This window comes from Pinus tabuliformis, chromosome J (genome assembly GCF_031772625.1).
Source record: "Pinus tabuliformis cultivar Carrire ecotype Pingquan chromosome J, CPIR1, whole genome shotgun sequence".
Lineage (NCBI taxonomy): Eukaryota > Viridiplantae > Streptophyta > Pinopsida > Pinales > Pinaceae > Pinus > Pinus tabuliformis.
Genome location: NC_142295.1, coordinates 1,612,501,359 through 1,612,529,143, shown reverse-complemented (window position 1 = coordinate 1,612,529,143; position 27,785 = coordinate 1,612,501,359).

Genomic DNA, 27,785 nt, shown 5'->3' with positions numbered 1-27,785 from the left:
ATATGGAAACAGATTCAACTTATGAAAGGGATGAGGAAACTGTGAGTGATTCCTCCCAAGAGATTCATGCACCAAGAAAACCACATAAGGGAGGAAAACACATCCAGGAGGAGCCCACTACACTCAAAGAGTTACTAGCTTGCCCTCTTGCAGTAACATGTTTCAAACATCAGTCTTGCTACCAGATTTATGAGATGGTGGAAAGGGTGAAATACCACCGTGAGGTTGCTAGACTGTTTGTCCTTCATCTTCACAATGGCCAGGTCAATTTAAAAGGTGTTACCTTCACTTTGACACCTAAAACTATAGTTGAAGCAACAGGTATTCCTAATGTGGGTGAACAGTGGAACAAAGGACAACTTGTGGACAAAAAGCATTATGAGCCTTTTATCAAGGCTAGTTATCAAAAGCGAATCAGTAGGGTCTTTCCTTTTAGATACCTACAGGACACTTATGCTCCACTCATGAAGCTCATTATCAAATACTTCAGCTATGAAGGGAGATTTTCTCGCTTGTACACTTATCATGTTAGATTATTGATGCATTTCACTAGAGTGAGGATGATGAACATCCCCTATTTCATATGCAGAAATATTGAGAAAATGACCGCATTGGTGCAAAGAAAACCTCCTCATCAATGGTACAACAACATTTATCACTTTGCATTGATTAAGATTGTTGTTTTGCATCAACTAAGCTTGTTTAATGTTTCATGGGATGCTTTCATTTCACAAAAGGTTTTCAAAAGCACTCAAGTGACCCCATCAGTATTTCAAGAGGAGGGAGGGCCTTCAAATCAGCAAGAAGTTCATGAGACTCAAATTACAAGTGTGCTAGTATTTATCACTTATCAAAAAGGCACAACGAGATTATTTGCAGCTGCCAAACGAGTACTATCTCCACCTGAGGTGGAAGGGGTCTCGTTTCCTCCATCAGGCCATAAGCAAATGTTATCTTCACCCGAGGTGAAAGGGGTTTTGCCTTCTTCTTCAGCAAAGCAGGTACAGGATAAAGGGAAACAACCATTGCATGATGAAGGGACTTCTGAAGGTGAGGAGAGAGATTTCATTTTGATTCAGGATGAGGATACTGATTTAGGCTCCCAAAGCTCAAAATTCAAGGAGATCATCAAAGAAAAAGAAGATGAAATACATGACTTATCTCTTAACCTTGAAAGAGCTAAGTGAAACATAAATTACCTTGAGCAATGGAACAAGCAGTTGGAGGATAAACAGACAATCATGGAGCTGCAAAACATAAGGGAAAATAGGCAAGCAACAAAGAGGAGGAAAGTCAAATTGACATCTCTTAAGCAAGAGATTGATGCTGACCGGGAATCTTGGCTAGAGAGGGCAAACACGCACTTGGAAAAGCTTCTTGAGAAAGCAAACAAGGAAAAAAAGATGTTGCGGCACATGGCTTATCACTATTTGGCACGAAACAAGATTTGCTAAGCAAGGGTAAGGAGCTTAAAGGCTAAGTTGAGGAAAACTTTGAGGAGCAAGAAAGAGAAAGATAAGCTCAAGATCTTGGCTGAAGCTTCATTGGCCCAACATAGTACTTGATGCAGATCACTCATGCCAAATTTCAAGAAATTTGGCAAACTTTTGGCAATTTTGAATTTTTAAAGGAAAAAACAGGTTTTTCCGGCAGGTGTGTAGCACCACCCGACGCTCGCTTTTGATAGGAACCTCCTCTAGAGGAAAAATTTACATTTTTGGATTCCTCAAGAAAAATTATGCATACCCATAAATTACTAGGAAGTTTTGCCAAGTTTTGGGCCTCCAAAAGGGTCAAAAACACCTAAAAAATGCCCTCTCTACCACTTTTTGGCCACACAGGAAGCAGTGTTGGGAGAAATGATTTTTGGAGGGGCAAATGGACACCAAATTCAAAAATTCTACTTGTCCTAGAAAGTATACAGATGTAAATTTACAACAAGCCCACTTGGAACAAATTTGGTGAAGGGGAAGGTCTCCAAAATCCGCTGCAAAAAAGCGCTACACGCAGAAAAAGTGGTGCTATGCACAAGATGAAAAAGTGCCAATTTTGCTCAAAAACTCTGTTTTTCACCTAGTTTTTTCTTAGTTTGACTTTTTCTCTCTCATGGTAAAACTCATGATGTAAATTTATATAAATTGATGTACTTTTATGTAAAAATGATAAAAATTGACTCAAGGAGGTAGATACATCATGTATAAGTGGTTTTGAACTGAATGAATTAGTTTCCTAGGTTTTAGAGGCAAGCTGTTCCACTGCCTATTTTTCAGTTCTATTGAAGCCCCGAAAATCGGGTCGACAACAAGGGGGATACCCACCCGGTCCGGACCTTGGTTGGCAACTCCTTATCCGTTTGGTATAGCGGGTCCGACTGGGGATAATGGGACCAGTTTCCCAATCTAAGGGGTGTGTGTGTGTGTAGAGTTGGATGATGCTGATCTAGGGGTATTTTAAGCTAATTTAATTCAAACTTCTAAACTAACTCTATGCTATTGTAATCTAATAAGAAACAACACATCTAATCTACGCTAACCCGGGGTGTATTTCTTCTATTATGCGATCTAAAAAGATTTCGAACAATAACTGGTAATAAAGATCATTCAGCTATCATAAGAATAGAAATCAATTAAGATAAACCACTCTGCATAAAAAGTTAGGCAAAATAGTTGTGAACAACATATCGCATAATAAGTTATTCATATGTCAAGCACAAACAAATGACTCCACCGTACAGAAGTGCCAAATGGTAACCCACACATTCATACATTAACATATAAACAACTGAAACTGCATATCACTCTAAGAATATAAGCAGAAATTGGTCAAGAGATAAAAGTACCATTTATGACTGATTTCACTCATAAGCTTCAAGCAATAACGATTTATCTCTACTTGTTCTAACATCTACTAAGAGTACAAAAATGCAACATCAGTAGTAGACATTAAAATGCAAACATTAATAAATCTCGATCCATCCATTCATCAAAACCTCCTCTGAGGGTGCAGAAGTGCATGTTCCGAGGACAAGTTTTTGACAAATTTCTGGACCCTTCTCCAAATGCAATGAGAAGGGTTAAAATACTACTTCCTAATTCTAATAATAGTGTTATTACAAAATTTAGGATGCGGTTTTCAAATGACCGTCCTTTTTCTAATCTAGTTAAAAGAAAAAACAACATTCTAAATAAGGTTACTTATGAACTTGGTCCTTAAAGTTGCAAGTGTTCAGCATGGGCTTGAGGAGAGTCGGCTGACTGAATTTTGCGCTGAGCTGGGCTGCGAAAACGGCATCTATGAGAGCTGGCACTACTTTTTCGACCGCGTTTGTGATGCATTTCACCATCATCCATTAGCTGTGCGGCTTGACCAAGTATGTCCAGTAACATTCCCAATTCAACCTGGCTAATGCTTGGATTGCTCTCCCCTTTGCCTGCGCTTTCTGCCTCCATTCTGTTTCCAGTTGTAACTTATTTGGTAGGTACCCCGGGGTGGTCTCTGCAATTAAATTGGCCCTGTGTAAATTCTCATTTACACAGTCGATAAGAATGCTTGCCTGTGTTGCCGCTGTCTCTGCTGCTTGCTCCGCCTGCCTGATTTGATCGTCCCATTTCTTAAAGAGCAATTCTTTAAGATTTTCGTTTATCCTGGGTGCACCTGCTCTTTTCCATTCATCATCATCCTGCCAAGTCAAATATTCTGTCACCCTTTTGTCACTCTGATCATAGTCACTCCGCAAGTCCACCACTTGATTAGTGATTTTATCGCTCAGCTCGCAATAGTGACTCCACTGTGATATTTTACGTCCCAACTCTTCCTGTTGCTACAGTAGTTGCTCGTTCAAGCCAATAGATTCTGAAATAAATTCTGTCAGCTTAGGCTCATCTTTATGCATTTCTTGTAAAGTCTGCAATTGTTTTTCTTTCTCGTCGAGACTTCTTTGATAGCCTATCTGCATCTGTTGAAAGTCTTCCTGTAGTTTCTCGAGCTGTTTGGAAGCTTCAATGTTAGCGTTGGCTTGTTGCAACTGTTTTGTAGCAGCTGTATTTGGTCTTCTTGTTCTTTCAATAGTTGCTGAACTTTTGATGCCTTATCAATAGTTGCAGAAGCATATGCTCCTGCGATCTAAGACAGCTTCGTGAGATTTTAAGTCGGGTTATTATTGGGGTCTTTCCATAAGACGTCCAAATGTTCAGCATCTTGTGACAGTGTATTTTCTAGTTTTCTTTTCTTCCTCTGTCTCCTTACAACTGCTTTGTGTTGGGGACTATAAAATACATCCATTGGGGGAATTTCTTCTACATTAAGTAGAAGCTCAGAAGGTGGAGCGATAGGAATGCGTTCTGCTTCTGCGACACTGCCGACTATGGTCGAAACCACTTCTTGCACTACCTGTGTATTATTCACGGGTGTTTTTGGGGCTTGCCCTTCAATATTGATCAATTCATTGAAGTTTTCCCATTCTTTGTCTAGCTCTGTTGTGACGAGTGGTGCTTCGATGACAGGAGGGGGGACATCTCTTGGTGGGGAGGCGATAACTTGCTGTTGAGACATTGCACTTGACTGAGCTGTATCTTTAGTTGTTTCTTCGTTTTTTCCTTGGTCGTATCCAGACTCTTTAGGATGCTCAGGTACTCCTTGCGTGGCGTTGGACTTAGATCTGGAAGTGCTAGAGTTTTCGCTGAGGCTAATGCTCGGAGTCGGTTCTCTAGCAGGCAGTCGCAGCTTCTCTAGAGGAATACTGGCAAGCCTTCTTTCTCTGTATAACAAGAATCTTTGGAGGTCATCTAGAGACAACCTTGACCAAGCTTCCTGCAAAATTTCTTGGAGCGAACTTCTATTCTAAAACAGATCATCAAACAAATCTTTCTTTCCAGAGAACACTCTTATTTTGACGTTCGTTGTGAACTCTTGGGCAACATCATTTGGTTCAAATGGCCTTGCTGGGAATTTAAATAATTGAAGACATGTCACATTCTCCACTTCGCCGAAAGCGTGTCCTACATCGAACAATGAGAAGGCCCCACAAGCTACAGGAAATTGAGGCCATATGGCCTTCTTCTTGTCCTTTAGGTCTTTGGTCAGGCCGCCTTCTGAACAGGTTTGATAAGCAATTTCCTGGGCCAAAAGTTTATCAGGGACATATAGGGGTAGGACATGTGGAGGTAGAGTGCTTCCAAAAACACTAATGTAAGTAAACCATTCTTCCCCGAACCATCTCGCGATGGGGATGATGTCAATTTGTGCCTCGGGAGAGCACCTCAGGAGAGCACCTCGGGGGGTCTTTATCATACATTATTCTATATAGGGGCAAAATAAGCCCGTGGCAAATCTAGTAGAAGTGAGGGGCAAACTGGGAATCCCATAATACCTTATGATAAACATGGATGGGCAATGGGTCTTGGGTAGTCCATTTCCAACCCATAGTAGGGAATTTAGACATAAGACAAACAGAATCCATAACATATGGAGACAGATAAAAATGAGGATAGACCCTTTGAGACAAGGATCTTTTAGACCGGTAATTGATAACAGCCATGTATAGATTATCAGAAAGGATTTTGGCCCAATCTATAATTTCGGCATTTGTGGCAGCATCAATTAATGGTAGCCATTCAGATGAAAACTTGTTGATATCCGGCATCCCAAATAACCTACAGAGCATGGCCGCAGCAAAACAGTATGGAGAGGTGAGGGAACCAGTGCTGTACATACCATTTTTGTCCTTTTTGAGCGGCTCCTCTTTTCTAGACCATTCTTTGGTGGTGTCTGATAGATCTGGGTTCTCCGCCGCGAACTTCTTAACGAATTGTGCGTTATAGGTCGCTTGCGGTTCAGGAAGATGATACATAAGCTTCAAATCTTGTGCAGCAAACGATCCGATGAGCCCGTGTCCTTGAACTTTGAATTGTCTGTTGTTCAAGTCTGCATCATCCAGTATCCACTTGATCATATCTGTATATGGTAGAATTTTGGGTCTTGCCACTATTCTGTGAAGAAATGAACATGCTAGGTCCTCTAAGGACGCCTCAGAAGAGCGCGGTGCACCCGCGACAGCAGCAACCTTCATTATTCTAGGTTTTTCCTCCTCTAGCAGCCTGTACATGCTTTCCCATGTTGATATCCCTGCATCTCTATTACAGGTTGTGTTTGTATACAGAGGCGCCATCTCCTTAGTCTTCTCCTTCGCTTCGAAGCTTTGAGCTTTATTTTTCTTTCCCATTTCTCTCCGCGTTTGTGTCTGAATCGTCTTAGCTCTTCGTTCCTGCAGATTACGAGTGAAATGGAAATGACTGATCCAGAAAGGTGATGGGAGAGTTTTAAATGCAGCAGATGAATCAAATATGCCACCTTACGTGAAGTAAATTTCTACCAAGGCATGCGTCTTTAATCCATTTAATAACTGACAACTAATTCATTTACTATCATTAAAAGCGCATGATTTCGGGTCAGATTATGGTAAGTGGCTTTTCTTTGAATGGCGTGCCCGAAGGATTTGTAATGAAGTGATTTATGATTTGCTTACGTAACCTCGCATATCACGCGATCGCAAATCGCATCATCGCAGATCATACCATCGCAAATCGCAAGGATGCAGCATCGCAGCGATCGCAACATCGCAGATCGGAGAAGTTTGATTTTTGCCAAATCTTGCCAGCTCATTTCTGCGATATGCGATCTTGCGATCGGCGTTATCGCAGATTGGTGAATCTTTAAGTTTTTCATTATGGGTATTACTTTGTTGCGATTCGATGTTATTGTTAACACGAGGATCTTGCGCATACCAATTTTTAAAGAGAAATGAAGGTATTTCCTATCTTTTTGCAACGCGACTTTAAAGATTTTCTCCTCATCATAGACTTAGGTTTAATATATCCAAGAGGCTTTACCTAAGCATATGATGGTAACCTTATTTTGAAAAAGAAATTCTTGCTTTTCCTAAAAATTAACTAAGGGTCCCCATTCATTTAGTATTTTGGTCGATACTTAAATGAACTAAGGGGGGGGTTGTTGCTGGCCACAACAATTGGCGATTCACTTGGGAGAACCAGTTATCTCTGATCTTCTATTGACATTTTCAAACTCCTGAAAAAAAAAATTCTCAGAAAACTTAAACTTTATTATAAAAAGATAAAGCATATCATACTTCAAACTGTCAATGATGTTTTCTTTCAACCTTTTTTCTATTTAAATTACTTGCATTCTCAGCTTGTCCTTGCATCTACATCAGCCATTACTTGGTCTTGTAAAACATAAAATAAAGTTTCCCTTGTGTAGCAGCCTTTTAAATATGCTCCTTTGTCGCAGGTAGAGCCTTTGCTGCCAGCAGGCGTCCATAGCCTCGACAGGGTTACCTATTACCCAGTAATGATCCTTTATCCTGCTTAAGGATACTTACAACTTTTTCAGAGAAAAATCCATGACACTTTTTCCCTTTTATTCTCTAAAGAACAATGTCTTGGTTTGGTGGCCAAATTATGACACAGTCATTCACTTGATTTATACTTTTGCTGAACAAGCTGGCTCGTGATGAGACCCCTTGTCTTTTGATTGCAATAATCTTGAGTCGTTGCCCTGTTTTGGTGGACAGTATTGGCAAAGTCAGCAAGTTATAATATCTGTGATCATGATAAGTCGGCTCATAATGAGACCTCTTATTCTTTGAGATATAGTGTCTTTTTTGGATTGCTCTTCTGAATGCTGTGATTTCCTTTAGCAGGGAGGAAGTCAAATTTTCTTTCCTTAAGAAAGTTCTGGACGACAATGATAGAGTTGTTTGGTTATGGCTGTTTCTACAGAGAATCTTTATTTCATTATTGATACCTTTCATTGTACTAACCTAAAACAATTTCTTCACTGAGATAGCTTTCTTCAAATTTCTTGGAGTTGAAACTAGCATCATATCTGGGTTAAAGTTCTATTGATAATAAAGATCAAGTTTCCAAAAGATTTGCTGTTCATAGAAGCAAAAGTTCAAAATCTTTGACAGAGAAAGGGTGTCTTTAGTAAATGTCAAATGCCGTTAACCATAGCAAATGTTATTATGGAGAAAAATATTTAACGCAATGAGAGGTAGACATTCTCTAGGGTTATGTACAGAATAGGTATAATTTCTTTTCTTATTTTGCCTATCAATTATCAAAAGCAAACCTAATAACCTAGCTAAATTACTCCTACTCCTATTCTAGCTATATACAGAAAATTAGCTAGGTGAAATGATATTTCCAATGGAACCATCTCTTCATTTTTATTCCTAGCCGTTTGTAACTTCCAAACATCAGTATTAAGAACCAAATTTTCCTTGGACCGTAAATGTTGGATGTGGAATAAGAATATATAACCTCAGTTGGAATTCTGTCTGATCTTCCTTTCTCATGAAAACTTCTTTCCAACTGGATACCTATTGGATCATAAAAATTAGGATGAATTTCTTTTATGGATTGATGATCTCGTAATAGGAAGGATAACAAGCCAGGTTGTGAATATGATTTTTTAGTTTCAATGGCTTGTAACCTAATGTTTGTTAAAGCTGAGATTTTAGCGATTTCGTTCGAAATGAAAGTTTCCATATATAAATCGCTAAATATTTCGATGCAAAATAGATGGAAATTCCTAAAAAGAATATTATCAATTGGCGTGAATTGCCAACAAGTTTTGGAAGGTTCTTTCCTTGGTTGATGGTGTTTTGGATGCCAAAGAAGTTTCTTAAGAAAATTTGATATCGATTGGTCTTGGAATTGAGAAAGTTCTATACTTGGGTGACACAGTTTAGCTTTCCAAAATGGCGGAACATCTTTTGAATGTTCTTTGATAAGATGCTCAACGTGCCACAATAATCTATCAAAAGTCTGAAAAATTAAAACGAAATCCGATTTTGTACAAAATGAGTGCAAGTGAGAAAGAAAGGAATGACTATTGTACAAATAGTGTTACATCACAACTGGGATTTACTTGTAACATCTTGCCTCTCACAAGAACTGGCCAGGTCTTGTGAATCAGAAGATAAGTTATGATCGTGAAGAGGCATGGAGGTTTCCTCATGATATGAATCATAGATCGGGGCATTGTCTTGGATAGTGAAATCATGCAAATGATCTTTTACTTTGAAATGAGGGTTGACTGATATGATTTCTGAATTAGGATATTTCTCATTATCTGAACTTAGTTGAGTTACTTGGGATAACTCAACAACATCATCGTTGTCAAAGTAACTATCACAAATGATTTTACAGGTTTCCCTAGATTTCTCTTTTTCATTATATATTTTCAAACAAGGAAGGTCAAGTGGCCCTTGTTTGACATTGGTCAAGGGATGTGCTATAGCTGTCTCTTTATCTTGAAAATCTAATGATGAGTCGTTTGAATAACCCTCTGTGTTTTTTGAGATATCTTTAATATTGAGAGGGGAGAAGTTATTATTACTAAAAACATCAGGATAAAGAGACAAATGCGAATCTGGAACAATGCATTTGAAAACGTCATGGAAAAAACTTTGTTCATCAGATTCATTATAGACATTGGGCTTTAGATCATACCTTTGTGTGCTGATACTTTTTGAAATAGAAATAGTTTGCTGTTCTAACCTTGGCATCTGCATTTGTTGATTTGTAATGATATTGTCTGACCTTGTATCAGAGTCATCTCCTGGTTCCAAGGTAGTTTCTCCTTCAGCATTCTCGTTTTTGTCTTCTTGCATTAGAGCATGCATGACTCCTAGGCTTTGTGGACTTTCTTCATCATGGATGATTTGTGTATTCAACTTGGAATCCTCATTCACATTAGAAGAAAATGAAACAAAGGTTGAACTAATTTTTGCTTGATCAGACATAGGAGGTAGGGAATACTTAGCATAATCTGAAGATTCTTCATCCGTGAGCTCACTTTCAAGATCATACTTCAGACAATTAAGATGAAATCGCATATTAAAATCCCTAACAGATTCATCTTGTTTCCGTAGGTAATCAATTTCATCATATACATGGTCATAGTCATAATAATCAAATTCAAAAATGAAAGTCTTGACGAATTGGTCCCAGCTATGAATTGATGCAACTGGGAGGGTTCTGCACCATTTTCTAGCTTCCGCTGTGAATGTAAGAGTAAAAATCCTGCACAAAACGCCTTCATCAATTCTTTGAATATCAGAATTTGAAACTTTTTGAATAAACTGAAGAGCATGATTAAAAGCAGAAGAATTATTCTTACCGTTGAATTTTACTTGAGACAAGAGTCTTACCACTTCTGGTGGAGTGTTGGAAGAAGTAGGAACATGGATGCAACTCCAACTAGGAATTTTATGAGCAGCCATCTTGATTCAAATTTTACAATTGGAAAACATTCCAACAGACACTATGTTCAGGCCCTCCTTCTAGCGCCAAATATATTGAAGCCCCGAAAATCAGGTCGACAACAAGGGGGATACCCACCCGGTCCGGACCTTGGTTGGCAACTCCTTATCCGTTTGGTATAGCGAGTCCGACTGGGGATAATGGGACCAGTTTCCCAATCTAAGGGGTGTGTGTGTGTGTAGAGTTGGATGATGCTGATCTAGGGGTATTTTAAGTTAATTTAATTCAAACTTCTAAACTAACTCTATGCTATTGCAATCTAATAAGAAACAACACATCTAATCTACGCTAACCCAGGGTGTATTTCTTCTATTATGCGATCTAAAAAGATTTCGAACAATAACTGGTAATAAAGATCATTCAGCTATCATAAGAATAGAAATCATTTAAGATAAACCACTCTGCATAAAAAGTTAGGCAAAATAGTTGTGAACAACATATCACATAATAAGTTATTCATATGTCAAGCACAAACAAATGACTCCACCGTACAGAAATGCCAAATGGTAACCCACACATTCATACATTAACATATAAACAACTGAAACTACATATCACTCTAAGAATATAAGCAGAAATTGGTCAAGAGATAAAAGTACCATTTATGACTGATTTCACTCATAAGCTTCAAGCAATAACGATTTATCTCTACTTGTTCTAACATCTACTAAGAGTACAAAAGTGCAACATCAGTAGCAGACATTAAAATGCAAACATTAATAAATCTCGATCCATCCATTCATCAAAACCTCCTCTGAGGGTGCAGAAGTGCATGTTCCGAGGACAAGTTTTTGACAAATTTCTGGACCCTTCTCCAAATGCAATGAGAAGGGTTAAAATACTACTTCCTAATTCTAATAATAGTATTATTACAAAATTTAGGATGCGGTTTTCAAATGACCGTCCTTTTTCTAATCTAGTTAAAAGAAAAAACAACATTCTAAATAAGGTTACTTATGAACTTGGTCCTTAAAGTTGCAAGTGTTCAGCATGGGCTTGAGGAGAGTCGGCTGACTGATTTCTGCGCTGAGCTGGGCTGCGAAAACGGCATCTATGAGAGATGGCGCTACTTTTTCGGCCGCGTTTGTGATGCATTTCACCGTCATCCATTGGCTGTGCGGCTTGACCAAGTATGTCCAATAACATTCTCAATTCAACCTGGCTAATGCTTGGATTGCTCTCCCCTTTGCCTGTGCTTTCTGCCTCCATTCTGTTTCCAGTTGTAACTTATTTGGTAGGTACCCAGGGTGGTCTCTGCAATTAAATTGGCCCTGTGTAAATTCTCATTTACACAGTCGATAAGAATGCTTGCCTGTGTTGCCACTGTCTCTGCTGCTCGCTCCGCCTTCCTGATTTGATCGTCCCATTTATTAAAGAGCAATTCTTTATGATTTTCGTTTATCCTGGGTGCACCTGCTCTTCTCCCTTCATCATCATCCTGCCAAGTCAAATATTCTGTCACCCTTTTGTCACTCTGATCATAGTCACTACGCAAGTCCACCACTTGATTGGTGATTTTATCGCTCAGCTCGCAATAGTGACTCCACTGTGATATTTTACGTCCCAACTCTTCCTGTTGCTGCAGTAGTTGCTCGTTCAAGCCAATAGATTCTGAAATAAATTCTGTCAGCTTAGGCTCATCTTTATGCATTTCTTGTAAAGTCTGCAATTGTTTTTCTTTCTCGTCGAGACTTCTTTGATAGCCTATCTGCATCTATTGAAAGTCTTCCTGTAGTTTCTCGAGCTATTTGGAAGCTTCAATGTTAGCGTTGGCTTGTTGCAACTGTTGTTGTAGCAGCTGTATCTAGTCTTCTTGTTCTTCCAATAGTTGCTGAACTTCCGTTGCCTTATCAATAGTTGCAGAAGCATATGCTCCTGCGATCTGAGACAGCTTCGTGAGATTTTCAGTCGGGTTATTATTGGGGTCTTTCCATAAGACGTCCAAATTTTCAGCATCTTGTGACAGTGTATTTTCTAGTTTTCTTTTCTTCCTCTGTCTCCTTACAACTGCTTTGTGTTGGGGACTATAGAATACATCCAGTGGAGGAATTTCTTCTACATTAAGTAGAAGCTCAGAAGGTGGAGCGATAGGAACGCGTTCTGCTTCTGCGACACTGCCGATTATGGTCGAAACCACTTCTTGCACTACCTGTGTATTGTTCACGGGTGTTTTCGGGGCTTGCCCTTCAAGATTGATCAATTCATTGAAGGTTTCCCATTCTTTGTCTAGCTCTGTTGTGACAAGTGGTGCTTCAATGACAGGAGGGGGGACATCTCTTGGTGGGGAGGTGATAACTTGCTGTTGAGACATTGCACTTGACTGAGCTGTATCTTTAGTTGTTTCTTCATTTTTTCCTTGGTCGTATCCAGACTCTTTAGGATGCTCAGGTACTCCTTGCGCGGTGTTGGACTTAGATCTAGAAGTGCTAGAGTTTTCGCTGAGGCTAATGCTCGGAGTCGGTTCTCTAGCAGGCAGTCGCAGCTTCTCTAGAGGAATACTGGCGAGCCTTCTTTCTCTGTATAACAAGAATCTTTGGAGGTCATCTGGAGACAACCTTGACCGAGCTTCCTGCAAAATTTCTTGGAGCGAACTTCTATTCTGAAACAGATCATCAAACAAATCTTTCTTTCCAGAGAACACTCTTATTTTGACGTTCGTTGTGAACTCTTGGGCAACATCATTTGGGTCAAATGGCCTTGCTGGGAATTTAAATAATTGAAGACACGTCACATTCTCCACTTCGCCGAAAGTGTGTCCTACATCGAACAATGAGAAGGCCCCACAAGCTACAGGAAATTGAGGCCATATGGCCTTCTTCTTGTCCTTTAGGTCTTTGGTCAGGCCGCCTTCTGAACAGGTTTGATAAGCAATTTCCTGAGCCAAAAGTTTATCAGGGACATATAGGGGTAGGACATGTGGAGGTAGAGTGCTTCCAAAAACTCTAATGTAAGTAAACCATTCTTCCCCGAACCATCTCGCGATGGGGATGATGTCAATTTGTGCCTCGGGAGAGCACCTCGGGTGGTCTTTATCATACATTATTCTATATAGGGGAAAAATAAGCCCATGGCAAATCTGGTAGAAGTGAGGGGCAAACTGGGAATCCCATAATACCTTATGATAAACATGGATGGGCAATGGGTCTTGGGTAGTCCATTTCCAACCCATAGTAGGGAATTTAGACACAAGACAAACAGAATCCATAACATATGCAGATAGATATAAAGGAGGATAGACCCTTTGAGACAAGGATCTTTTAGACCGGTAATTGATAACAACCGTGTATAGATTATCAGAAAGGATTTTGGCCCAATCTATAATGTCGGCGTTTGTGGCAGCATCAATTAATGGTATCCATTCAGACGAAAACTTGTTGATATCCGGCATCCCAAATAACCTACAGAGCATGGCCGCAGCAAAACAGTATGGAGAGGTGAGGGAACCAGTGCTGTACATACCGTTTTTGTCCTTTTGGAGCGGCTCCTCTTTTTTAGACCATTCTTTGGTGGTGTCTGATAGATCTGGGTTCTCCGCCGCGAACTTCTTAACGAATTGTGCGTTATAGGTTGCTTGCGGTTCAGGAAGATGATACATAAGCTTCAAATCTTGCGCAGCAAACGATCCGATGAGCCCGTGTCCTTGAACTTTGAATTGTCTGTTGTTCAAGTCTGCATCATCCAGTATCCACTTGATCATATCCATATATGGTAGAATTTTGGGTCTTGCCGCTATTCTGTGAAGAAATGAACATGCTAGGTCCTCTAAGGACGCCTCAGAAGAGCGCGGTGCACCCGCGATAGTAGCAACCTTCATTATTCTAGGTTTTTCCTCCTCTAGCAGCCTGTACATGCTTTCCCATGTTGATATCCCTGCATCTCTGTTACAGGCTGTGTATGTATACAGAGGCGCCATCTCCTTAGTCTTCTCCTTCGCTTCGGAGCTTTGAGCTTTATTTTTCTTTCCCATTTCTCTCTGCGTTTGTGTCTGAATCGTCTTAGCTCTTCGTTCCTGCAGATTACGAGTGAAATGGAAATGACTGATCCAGAAAGGTGATGGGAGAGTTTTAAATGCAGCAGATTAATCAAATATGCCACCTTATGTGAAGTAAATTTCTACCAAGGCACGCGTCTTTAATCCATTTAATAACTGACAACTAATTCATTTACTATCATTAAAAGCACATGATTTCAGGTCAGATTATGGTAAGTGGCTTTTCTTTGAATGGCGTGCCCGAAGGATTCGTAATGAAGTGATTTATGATTTGCTTACGTAACCTCGCATATCGCGTGATCGCAAATCGCATCTGTTAGAGTCGGTCTTGAGCCCTCCATCAGCGATCAAAACTCTTTGCATTTGCATATGTAGGTGTCTCATCAGTGTCAATTTTTGCATCCCGTTAGGCATGCCATAACCCTGATGGAGGAGCTGGTGTGTTGTACCCCTCTTGGCATTGCTGGTTCAGGTCATTTCAGTCATTAAGCTTTTTCAAGCTTGTCTCGTCTTGTCTTGAGGTCAATTTCCTAGGTCTAGGGTTTTGGTCAAAAATGTTTACAAGGTCATGTGTCTGAAAGGTCAATGAGTGTTCAGCAAGCCAGAGGGATGATTGTAAAAGTGTTTCTTCAAGATTTCTTATCTGGTACAGCTAATCTTCACCTTGGATTTAAAAACTCTGTTTTTAAAGCCAAGGTCATTTTTCAAATATTTGTAAATAAGTGATGAAATTTCAAAAGTCTTCAGCGGACAAAATGCAACCCTGGTCCCCTTCCCAAGATCCCTCAGATGATCTACCTGCAAAAAGAATCAAGTCAAAGCACTCAATGAGTCAAATTCAGGATAAAAGAAACCAAAAAGTCAGTGTTATAAAGTGTCAAAGAGAAAACATTAGAAAGTGGGTTTGTGAATGAAATTTTTTCAAATTGAAACTTATAAAAACCCAAATTCCCTCCTATCACTCTCATTGTGCATCCTAACGCTTGCAAGAGAGGTTTGAGAGAGTGATTGAGAGAAAGGAGCAAAAGCAGAGCGATTTCGGGCATTAGACTGGTGCGCGACCCGTCAGGCCAGGTGCGCGACCCGTCAGGTGCGCGCGACCCGTCAGAGGGTTGTTTCCAGTGCAGAAAAACAACGGGCGCGACCCGTCAGAGGGGCGCGACCCGTTGGGCGTGGTGCGCGACCCGTTGAACTGTATTGCTGCAAACCCCAAACAAATTCGCTCAAACGCCCTCCAAGCTATCAAATCGTTTGAGGTAGGTGTTCTAAACATGGAATGGTTGCTGGTTATGAATGGTGGATGTCATGAACATGTTTAATGATCAAAATTTTGCAAGTGAAACTCCTTCATATGACTGCAATGTTGATGTTGAAAATGTGCTAGGGTTTGTGTTGTTTCAAGGTGTTTTTCCCTTTGTGTTTGTTTCCCTCCTTCCCCTTTCACTCACACTTATATGTATATCTTTTTCCCATACCATTTTATAAATGAAATGCAAACCCTACCCCTTTCCTAAAGCATCAAAAATTCAAACCCTAATTTCCCTCCACCATATGCATGTGTAAATAAAAGAAAATGTTGGTGAATATGTCAGCATGTTTTGTGCATATGTTTCCCTATCTCCCCTATTAATACATGTATGCATATTCCCATGTTCACTATCATACATGTTTTTCCCATATGCAGTGATTTTTACAAATGATTTTCCAATATCCCTGATTGTAAATATGTAATCCTATATGCATAATGGTTTGCAACATTTTCCTTAAAAACTCCCTGTTATATTTATATATTCCCAATTCCTTGTTAAAAGATCCCTCCCCTAACATTTCCCTCATGTCTTTTCCCCTTGAAACAGCATAGAATTCAGCATTTTTTACAGGCAGAGACAACAGTACAGTTTGTCCACTTTGCTCCTAAACTATGTCAGAAACCGAAACTTACGAGCAAAGTGATGACCATTCATCATCTACAGAGGTTGAGGTACAGAGGAGGCCTCGTAAGGGTGGTAAGGGTGGACATCATAAGCGAGAGGAGCCCACCTCTTTTGCAGAATTACAGGCTTGTCCTATGGCAGTCACTTGTTTTCAGTACATGTCTTGTTATCAGTTTTGTGAGAGGATCTCTCGGATTCAACATCACAGAGAGTTGGCCCGCCTCTTTGTTTTACATTTGCATGATGGACATGTCAACCTTGCAGGGGTGGACTTTACATTGACACCCGAGGTGATCTCACATGCTACAGGGATACCTAATGTTGGTGAGGTGTGGCCTAAGCGCAAGATGCTAGATACTGTTCACTTTGAGCCTTATGTCCGGCCACCATTCATGAGACATTTGGCGGGTGTTTTTCCATTCAGATTTCCCCGGAGCGAGTATGCTCCCATCATGAGGCTTATTATGCACTATTTTACCTGTGAGGGCAGATTTTCACAGGTGTACTCATATCACATTCGCCTCTTGATGCACTTCACCCGAGTGAGGATGATGAACATCCCGGTTTTCTTCTTTCAAAACATTCAGAAGATGGTGCCCATGTTGCAGAGGAAGACCCCAGCCCAACAGTACAGGAGCCTATGTCATTATGGTTTGATTTAGCTCATAGTCTTGCATCAGTTGACTCAGCAGGGCATCTCATGGGAGGAGTTCATCTCTCGTGAGTTTTTCACAGCACCACCTCAGCCACATCCTGAGGTCATTCAGGAGGAGGGAGGACCATCTCAGCAGCCTGATATTCTGGTCACTCGACATGTCAGCTCCACACCTCTGGTCACCTATCAGAAAGGCCCAAGGGCCTTATTTGCAGCAGCCAGGCGAGTACTATCTCCACAGCAGGTGGAAGGGGTCTCGCCTTCATCATCAGCTCAGTGAGTGTTATCTCCACATCAGGTGGAAGGGGCATCGCTTTCTTCATCAGCACAGGCAGCACAGAGGGGCAAACAGCCCATGATCCATTCAGGAGTCCCAAACACCGAGGTCATTGATCTTGAGGTCAGTTCTCCTAGCCGAGAGGCAAAGGAGATCATTCAGCATCTCAGAGCTGAAAATGATGCTTTGCAGAGGAGATTTGAGGGTGCCCAATGGACCATCACTTACCTGGAACAGCGCAACAAACAGTTGGAGGAGGAGAAAGTACTTGATGAGCTATGGAGGATTCGTAGTGACCGAGTCTTGAACCGAAGAAGACCCGGTGATCCATTGCCTGCTGACCGAGAGTCTATGCTCATCCAGGTGAATGCACACTTAGAGAAGCTGTTGGCTAAGGCCAACCAAGAGAAAAAGTTGCTGAGGAATATGAAAAATCATTATTGGGCGAGGATGCATGTGTGCAAGGCCAAAATGAAAATGTTTCAAAGGCGGTTGACTGAGGCTCTAAAATGGAGAAAGAAGCCAAATCCCCTCCGTATCTTGGCTGAGGCTCCACTCAAGGATCATGGCACTCAATAGCCTAGCCACGGCTCAAATCCCAAAAAATTTTGAGAATTTTGGGTAATTTTGGCATTTTTTGGTAATTTACAGGTTTTGGCTCCTTAACGGGTCTCACCCCCGGTGAGACCCTTTGTCATGGCAACTCCTTTTTGCAAAAACTTAGCATTTCTAGATTTTTCATGTAAAATTACAAATGCCTATGGATGGACTTGAGTTTTTATGGAGTTTTGGACCTCCAGAAGGTCAAAATACATGCAAAATTTGACTTTCTGCCCCTTTTTTGAGTTGCAGAAACCAGTCTTGGGAGAATTAAGTTTTGACAGGGAAAATAACCTCCAAATTCAAAAATTCCAGTTGGGTTGAAAAGTAGACTCACAGACCTTTCCAACAAGCCCACGTTTGCTCAATTTGGCCACCTGAAAGTGCCTCAAACAGGGCTCCACAGGGGCGCGACCCGTCAGGCAGGGGGGCGCGACCCATCAGGCAGTTTTGTCCAGAAATGCATTGTTCAGCCCAGAAAACGCAGATTTGACTCTTTTTGACTTTTTGAGGTTAATGATGGTCCTCTTTGATGTAGTTGTGACACTTTTTAGACACTTTTACCCTTTTGTAACTCTTCTAGAAGATTCATTTATGAAAAGGGTAAAAATTTAATGTATGAATTGGTTTCCAAGTTTATAGAGGCAAGTTGTTTTGACTGCCTAGATTGTAGTGCTTAGTTTAGAAGTGGTTGAAACAGCTCCTAGGATAGTGAGATCGACCCATGGAGGCAGGGAAAGAGGTTAGATCATCTATATTATGTACTTTCTTGCTCATTTTCATGGTTGGACTCTTGAGGGAGAAGCTATCATTGTATTATTTCACTGTATCTCTGCAATTTTTGGCTAAGGAAGACCAGGGTTTTGCAGTCATCTTTGGGATTCTTGTGGACTCATGTGTTGATGGTGTGTTTCTCAATGTTCTTGTAATCTTTGTTATGTGATTCATTTCCTTTCTTTACTTCTGCACATTAAACAAATGAAGTGTTAAAGTAAGAATTCATGCTTGCCATGCTCTGCTTTTAAGTTTGTTTAATTTCTATGTTTTCTACTGTTTAAGGAGAATTCAAAGTATTATTTGCTCTCCTTAGCTCCTCACCAGTCTTTTCCATCCACTCACCTCAATCAAAAGCATCAATACGGTCTCCTATCTCGCCCCAAAGAACCCCCTGCAGAAACTGTGTCAAATCCCCGCACCCAAATTTGCAATTCCTCAATTTGCCACCAAAAACCCAAAAAACTCCAAATCAACCCTTTTGATCAGTTTACTAGCCTAATATCAGTGTTACCTTGTTGGTCATCTCATCCCATTGAAGATCTACCAAGATTGACCAGAGAGAGCCTTCTCCTGCCCCGTAGGGCTAGCTACGAGGCTAAATGGTTTGATGTTGCCTTGAGGTTTACCTTTCTCAGCCTGAGGTGAAATTTCAAGCGCTAACATACTGGCGACCATACTGGGGAGAACAATTGATCGTTTGCTTATTGACGTGTTATTTCATAAGTCTTAGACGGAGCCTGAAGTTACGCCAGGTAGCCTTCCAAAACGCTCTTGTTTTACATCAGCGTTAGTAGATAAACGCTGCTTCAGTCAATCTCTGTGAGCTTGTGGACGTAGCGCTTCATTGACTCTTTAACCCAGTATAATTGTTGACTCTGAGCCGTGGATGATAGGTTGAGAGTTTTCACAGGCTGAATGGTTTTTCTTTCCTAGTCTTTTTGAGAAAAACAAGCTGGCTACAGATTCAAAACCCATTTTCAGATCTCATTCGTGCCCAGCTATTTTTGATTATCTTGAAGATTTAGATTTTGACGAAAACTTTGAGTTGTCTCTGTTTAAAGCCAAGTCTGAAAGTGCGCTCGATTCTCTAGTCCTTGACCCTGATTTTGCAGCTACTATTGAATTTGAGAAACATAACAAATTGGTCGAAAATTTTATCTTGCGACACCTCCAGACACATATTCAAGCTACTACTCTTGCTGATTTTGTTGAGAATATCTCTGATCACATTGGATCCACTATCACGGCTCACGAAGAATCTTATCCTCCTTATGTTTCAGTTTCGCCTATAATCACCTATCCCGAATCCACAGTCGGTTCCCCTCCTACACCCCATACTCCTCCTACTTCTCCAACCCCTCCGACTCCCCCAACTCCACAAACTACACCTCCACTTATTATAATCCCTGCTATCACAGCTCCACCTCCTCATACCCATCCTACTCCCCCTCCTAAAGCAATGGCTGCTCGGTTTGCCCCACTTGTTTTGCCTACAAATCTTCATGATATGCCAGCTGATTATCAAAGTAAAATCCCCATGTTTGATGGCACTCCACAAAGTATTACCGCTCAGCAGCATATCGACAAGATGACCACATTCTTTGATCTATATGAGTTAGATGAGGAAGATGTCACCATGCGGTTGTTCGTGCAAACATTTACAGGAGAAGTTAGAAAATGGTTCAGAGGGTTGACAACTAACAGCATTGCCACTTTGGAAGCACTTCAGAATCAGTTTTTAGATCGATGGGAAATCAGAAAGGATCCGCTTCAAATTAATGTCGAATACAACAACCTTAAGCGTAATCCGGGTGAGTCTGTTCAAGATTACATAATCAGGTTCAATACAGTTTATAATGCTATTCCCGATGATTTGAGGCCATCTAGAAAATCAACACTTCTTAAGTTCCCGGATGGTTTCGATCTGGAGATGGCCTACTCATTGAGAGATAGAGATCCACCTACCTTGGAGGAGATGCAGAAAATTGCTGTCAACGTTGAGGCAAATTTGAATGACAAAAGAGCAAGGATGAAGGCAGAAAAGCGAGTCACAATCAAAGAGGAAGCATCCACTTCAAATCAGTTACATCGTGATGTTGAACAGATAAAGAGGGCACTTGAAAAGATTACTATTGACAAGCCGGAGCCTCAGATTCGTAATCCAAATTTCAGAGGTCAACAGCAGGATGAAATAGGATCAAGCAGCGTGAAACAAAGGCACAAGAGGCAGCAGTTCAGCAGCAAATGAAACCTCCTTTCCAGCAGAATTTTGTTAGCCAAGAATCAGAGGATGAAGGTGATAATGTTGGAGAGGAAAATCACTTCTTCACGCCTGATGATTTGCCCACTTTTATTACAGAAGAAGATGAGTTGGTGAGTAATTCTATCATTCCCCAAGATGAGCATTATATTTTTTCAAATGATGCAATACTTGAAGAAGAATCTGAGGAGTATCAAAGAGGATATTTGCATGCTTTATCAGCTCAGCAAGGCCAGCAAAGACAATTGAGAAATCGATCTATTCCCATAAATCCTATTCAAAAAAGGAAAGATGATGCAGCAAAGAATGATTTGGTTTCCCAAAATGCAAAAGGTAAAGACATAGTCGGTCCTTCAACAAGTCAATCATCGCCAGCAGCTAAGACGGATCAGCCATCAAATGCACCAAAAGATAAAGCTGAAAAAAGAGATAATACGGCTAAAGAAGGTGAGAAGGTTTCAGCTTTCAGTTTGGAGAATGAGATTGCAAAGTTGAAAGTGCCCATTCCTTTGACAAAAATCATGAAGAATAGCACTTATCGAGGCCAGCTCTCCAAGATGTTGAATTTTGATCCAATGCTAGACACGGTGAATGTACAAGATGATCAGCCAGAGTTGATTTTTGGGCCAGCTTTAAATGGTGAGTCTCCTGAAAGTGATGTTCCTCCATTTTATATTAGTTTGCGATTGCATGAGTTTGTGTTGCACAATGCCATGTTTGACTCGGGAGCCTCTCATAATTTGATGCCGAAAACGATCATGGAGAAACTGGGACTTGACATCACAAGGAAGTATCATGATTTGTATTCGTTTGATTCCAGCCGGGTAAGATGTATTGGTTTGATTAAAGACTTGGTGGTGAGTCTAGATCAAATTCCAGCAAAGAATGTTTTGATGGATGTGGTGGTGGCGGACATTCCTCCGCGGTTCGGCATGTTGCTTTCGAGATCATGGGGAGCCAAACTCAAAGGTACACTTCAGCTTGATTTTTCTTATGCTACAATTCCAGTTTTCGGTCAAATGAGGAAGTTATATCGGGAACAAAAGATGAAATATATGATCACTAGTGAGGAAAAGCCCATTAATCATCCTGTAAATTATGTACAAACAGATTTAGAATCTTTTGTTTTGTTTGCGGAAAATTTCAATGAGGTAGATAGTCAGTTAGTTCAAGTAGAAGATATACCAGACATTTCAGAAAATTTCAGGGAAGTTTTGAGAAAGGAAAGTGAAGAAAGGTCTGCTGTCATAAGGCCAATTGCTGAAACAAATGGGCAGCAAGCAGAACATGAATCAAAATCAGATTTTCAGCATTTAGAAGATGATGAGGATGGCCTTTGGACCATGGATTGTGATGGTGCAGTGGGCAGCGATGGTGCTGGTATAGGTGTGTGGATTCGAAGCCCATTTTCAGTCCAAAACCAAGTTCCAAGCAAGGTACGGGTATGTTCTTATAAGTTGGCATTTGATTGTTCAAATAATGAGGCGGAATATGAAGCTCTTATTGCTGGTCTGAAAATCCTTCGGAAGTTGAAGGCAAAGAAGATAGCGGTATATGGCGACTCCGAGTTAGTTATCAAGCAAGTGAAAGGTGAATTTCAGGCCAAACATCCTCGTATGCGAGCATATCGGAATGTTGTCTTAGATATTTTAAAGAGGTTTTCTGAACATACTTTGACATGTGTGCCCCGGATTCAAAATGGTGTTGCGGATGCATTGGCTAAGGCAGCGAGTAATCTGAAAATACCCATGAATTCCAGCAATAAGTTTGAGATATATGTGAAGCATCGTCCTACAGTTCCAGATAATCAAAGGTGTTGGCAGGTTTTCCAAGATGACGAAGAAATCAAAGATTTTCTGCAAGTTGAGGGTAAATTCGAAGACATTTCAATAGACACGGAAGCTGAAGGAGTAAATCAGATGGATGTGTTGCAGCTCAAGGACAATTACATTCCTAAAGGATTGATTCCTTTGGAAGAATTGTTCGATCAAGATGATGTGGCTCGCAAGCCAACTTTGAGGCCAACGGACGAAGGAGTTGAAGATGTAAATCTTGGGACAGCTGAAAATCCAAAGATGGTGAAGCTTTCAAAAGCATTGCCGTCTAAGGTAAAGAAAGAGTATATCAGATTATTGTCTCTGTATTCTAATGTTTTTGCATGGGACTATTCAGATTTGAAAACTTATGACACAAGCATCATTCAGCATACCATTCCTATAAAGCCAAATCAAAAGCCTTTCCGGCAAAAGTTGAGAAGAATTAATCCTAAATTGCTACCATTAATTGAGAAGGAAGTCAACAGGTTGTATAAGTCTGGAATCATAGTGCCAATCCGGTTTTTTGATTGGATTTCCAACTTAGTGCCCGTGAGAAAGAAGACCGGTGAGATTCGTTTGTGCATAGACTTCAGAAATCTGAACAAGGTGTCATTAAAGGACAATTATCCGCTGCCCAAAATGGACCACATATTGCAGCGGGTTGTGGGGGCATCTAGGATGTCATTGCTTGATGGTTACTCCGGGTATAATTAGATTTTGGTGCACGAAGATGACCGTGACAAGACAGCGTTTACTACTCCATGTGGTACATTTCATTATGCCAAGATGCCATTTGGATTGAAGAACGCGGGTGCCACATTCCAGCGGGCAATGGACATGGCTTTTGCAAATGAGAAAGATGTCTTTTTAGTTGTTTATCTTGATGATCTGACCGTGTTTTCTAAATCAGATGAAGAGCATTTGTTTCATTTGACTAAGGTGTTTCAAAAGTGCAGAAAATATGGCATCTCATTGAATCCGAAGAAGAGTCTTTTTGCTATGAGCGAAGGCAAGCTGCTGGGCCATATTATTTCTAAAGATGGCATTCGTATAGATCCCGCACGAGTGGAAGCAATTCAGCAGTTGGAGCAGCCCCGTAGCAAGAAAGAAATTCAGTCCTTCAATGGTAAATTGAATTTTCTGCGTCGTTTCATCCCCAATCTTGCCGAACATCTTAGAGAGATAACCAATATGCTCAAGAAGGACAGCGAGCTCAAATGGACCGAAGAAGCGGTGAAGTCTTTTAATTTGATAAAGGTAATCTTATCTTCAGCTCCAACTTTGATCAGCCCCGATTATACGCAGGATTTTATTTTGTTTTCATTTGCTTCCGAGCATACGTTGGCAGCCGTGTTGATGCAACAAAGGGATGGAGTTGAGAGGCCCATAGCTTTTTTCAGCCGCATCATAAGAGACGGAGCGCTGAATTATAATATCATTGAGAAGCAAGCACTGGCGTTGATCAAGGCTTTGAAAGATTTCCGGGTATACATATTGAATTCTCATGTTTTGGCGTATGTCCCTAATGCAGCTGTGAAGGATGTTTTAGTACAAACGGAACCGGAAGGAAGAAGGGGTAAGTGGATCGCTGCATTATTAGAATATGATGTAGAAATTAAGCCTACCAAGTTGATTAAAGGTCAAGGTCTTGCTAAGTTGATGGCTGAAACAAACCTTCACGTCCTTGATATCAATTTGATTGCTGCCTTGTCTGATGAAGATGAAGAAAATTCAGTTCTACAGGTATCCGATATCTTTGTGTCTTCCCCTTGGTATGCTGATATAGTTTATGTGCTTCAAAATTTGTCTTCACCCCCTGGAATGCCTAGAAACAAAGCTAGAACATTGAAACTAAAAGCTGCCAAATTTTGCATTATCAAATCTGCATTTTATTGGAAAGATCCCGGCGGCATCTTGCTGAACTGTTTGGTCGAAGAGGAAGCTAAGACAACAGTAGATGATTTCCATAAAGGTGACTGTGGGGGTCACTTATTTTGGAAGACCACGGCTAATAAGATTTTGAGAGCTGGTTTCTATTGGCCTTCTTTATTTTCTGATGTGTATAAAGCGGTAAAGAGTTGTCATGAATGTCAAATTTTTCAAGGAAAGCAGAAGTTACAGCCATTGCCTCTCAAGCCGGTTGAAATCAGTGCACCATTTCAGCAATGGGGCTTGGATTTTATTGGTGAAATCCACCCAGCATCTTCCGGGCAGCATCGATGGATCTTGACCGCCACAGATTACTTCACGAAATGGATTGAAGCCATTCCCACCCGGCAAGCCACGGATTCGGTAATTATTTCTTTTCTTGAAAGTAATATCTTGTCACGTTTCGGCTGTCCACATAAGTTGATTACAGATAATGCAGCAGCATTCAAATCGAAGAAGTTGGTTGATTTTTGCTATAAATATAACATCAGCTTGGGGCATTCAACCGCCTACCATCCGCAAGGTAATGGGCTGGCTGAATCTTCAAACAAATCTCTAGTGAACATCATAAAGAAATTGCTGGAAATAAATAAGAAGAGCTGGCACAAGAAGTTAATAAATGCATTATGGGCTGATCGGGTAAGTCAAAAGAAGTCAATTGGTATGTCACCTTTTGAACTGGTTTATGGAGTTGATGTAGTGTTTCCTACTTCACTTAGTGTTCCAGTAGCCAAGTTGTTTCAAGAAGCTAGTAGTGAGGCGGATCCTATGCAACGACGGATCAGTCAAATGATTCATTTACAGCAGACACGAGAAGAGGTTCATCAGAATTCCCTTAAGTTGTAGGAGCGCATAAAGAAAATCTATGACAAAAAGGCCAAAGCAGATGATTTTCAGATCGATGATGTTGTGTTGAGATGGGATGCCCGTAATGAAGACAAAGGGAAGCATGGAAAATTCGACAACTTATGGAAGGGTCCTTACAAAATTGCAGCATACCATGGTCCAAATGCCTTTCTTCTCAAAGAAATGAACGGTGATGAATGTCTCGATGGGTCGGTGAATGGCCGGATGCTCAAAAGGTATCATGCTTGAGCATTTTCTACTCTAAACACTCTCATTGTAATTACCATTTTATTTTCATTCTGCAGCAAGTGTGAAACTGATCTCTCATCTTCAGTTTGGGGCCCGCGGTGAAGGCTATAATTCTGAAAATGGTGATTAGTTGGTGTGAGTTTTGCAAGTTGTTTCAGTCAGTTCATTTTCTGCATAAAGTAAGCGAGTTAGTGTCAAAGTTAGTCTAGGATTTCAGTCAATTGTCCAAGTCAAATAAAGTTGTTTCAAATTTGGTCATGTGTGTATAAGTTGACTCCATCGCCCAATTATAAGGCACTGGTCTGCTCTCCCAGAGGTCTGAGGTTCTTGGCACCTCCAAGGAGCTACCATCCCCATTGGAGCCAATGTTAGAGTCGGTCTTGAGCCCTCCATCAGCGATCAAAACTCTTTGCATTTGCATATGTAGGTGTCTCATCAGTGTCAATTTTTGCATCCCGTTAGGCATGCCATAACCCTGATGGAGGAGCTGGTGTGTTGTACCCCTCTTGGCATTGCTGGTTCAGGTCATTTCAGTCATTAAGCTTTTTCAAGCTTGTCTCGTCTTGTCTTGAGGTCAATTTCCTAGGTCTAGGGTTTTGGTCAAAAATGTTTACAAGGTCATGTGTCTGAAAGGTCAATGAGTGTTCAGCAAGCCAGAGGGATGATTGTAAAAGTGTTTCTTCAAGATTTCTTATCTGGTACAGCTAATCTTCACCTTGGATTTAAAAACTCTGTTTTTAAAGCCAAGGTCATTTTTCAAATTTTTGTAAATAAGTGATGAAATTTCAAAAGTCTTCAGCGGACAAAATGCAACCCTGGTCCCCTTCCCAAGATCCCTCAGATGATCTACCTGCAAAAAGAATCAAGTCAAAGCACTCAATGAGTCAAATTCAGGATAAAAGAAACCAAAAAGTCAGTGTTATAAAGTGTCAAAGAGAAAACATTAGAAAGTGGGTTTGTGAATGAAATTTTTTCAAATTGAAACTTATAAAAACCCAAATTCCCTCCTATCACTCTCATTGTGCATCCTAACGCTTGCAAGAGAGGTTTGAGAGAGTGATTGAGAGAAAGGAGCAAAAGCAGAGCAATTTCGGGCATTAGACTGGTGCGCGACCCGTCAGGCCAGGTGCGCGACCCGTCAGGTGCGCGCGACCCGTCAGAGGGTTGTTTCCAGTGTAGAAAAACAACGGGTGCGACCCGTCAGAGGGGCGCGACCCGTTGGGCGTGGTGTGCGACCCGTTGAACTGTATTGCTGCAAACCCCAAACAAATTTGCTCAAACGCCCTCCAAGCTATCAAATCGTTTGAGGTAGGTGTTCTAAACATGGAATGGTTGCTGGTTATGAATGGTGGATGTCATGAACATGTTTAATGATCAAAATTTTGCAAGTGAAACTCCTTCATATGACTGCAATGTTGATGTTGAAAATGTGCTAGGGTTTGTGTTGTTTCAAGGTGTTTTTCCCTTTGTGTTTGTTTCCCTCCTTCCCCTTTCACTCACACTTATATGTATATCTTTTTCCCATACCATTTTATAAATGAAATGCAAACCCTACCCCTTTCCTAAAGCATCAAAAATTCAAACCCTAATTTCCCTCCACCATATGCATGTGTAAATAAAAGAAAATGTTGGTGAATATGTCAGCATGTTTTGTGCATATGTTTCCCTATCTCCCCTATTAATACATGTATGCATATTCCCATGTTCACTATCATACATGTTTTTCCCATATGCAGTGATTTTTACAAATGATTTTCCAATATCCTTGATTGTAAATATGTAATCCTATATGCATAATGGTTTGCAACATTTTCCTTAAAAACTCCCTGTTATATTTATATATTCCCAATTCCTTGTCAAAAGATCCCTCCCCTAACATTTCCCTCATGTCTTTTCCCCTTGAAACAGCATAGAATTCAGCATTTTTTACAGGCAGAGACAACAGTACAGTTTGTCCACTTTGCTCCTAAACTATGTCAGAAACCGAAACTTACAAGCAAAGTGATGACCATTCATCATCTACAGAGGTTGAGGTACAGAGGAGGCCTCGTAAGGGTGGTAAGGGTGGACATCATAAGCGAGAGGAGCCCACCTCTTTGGCAGA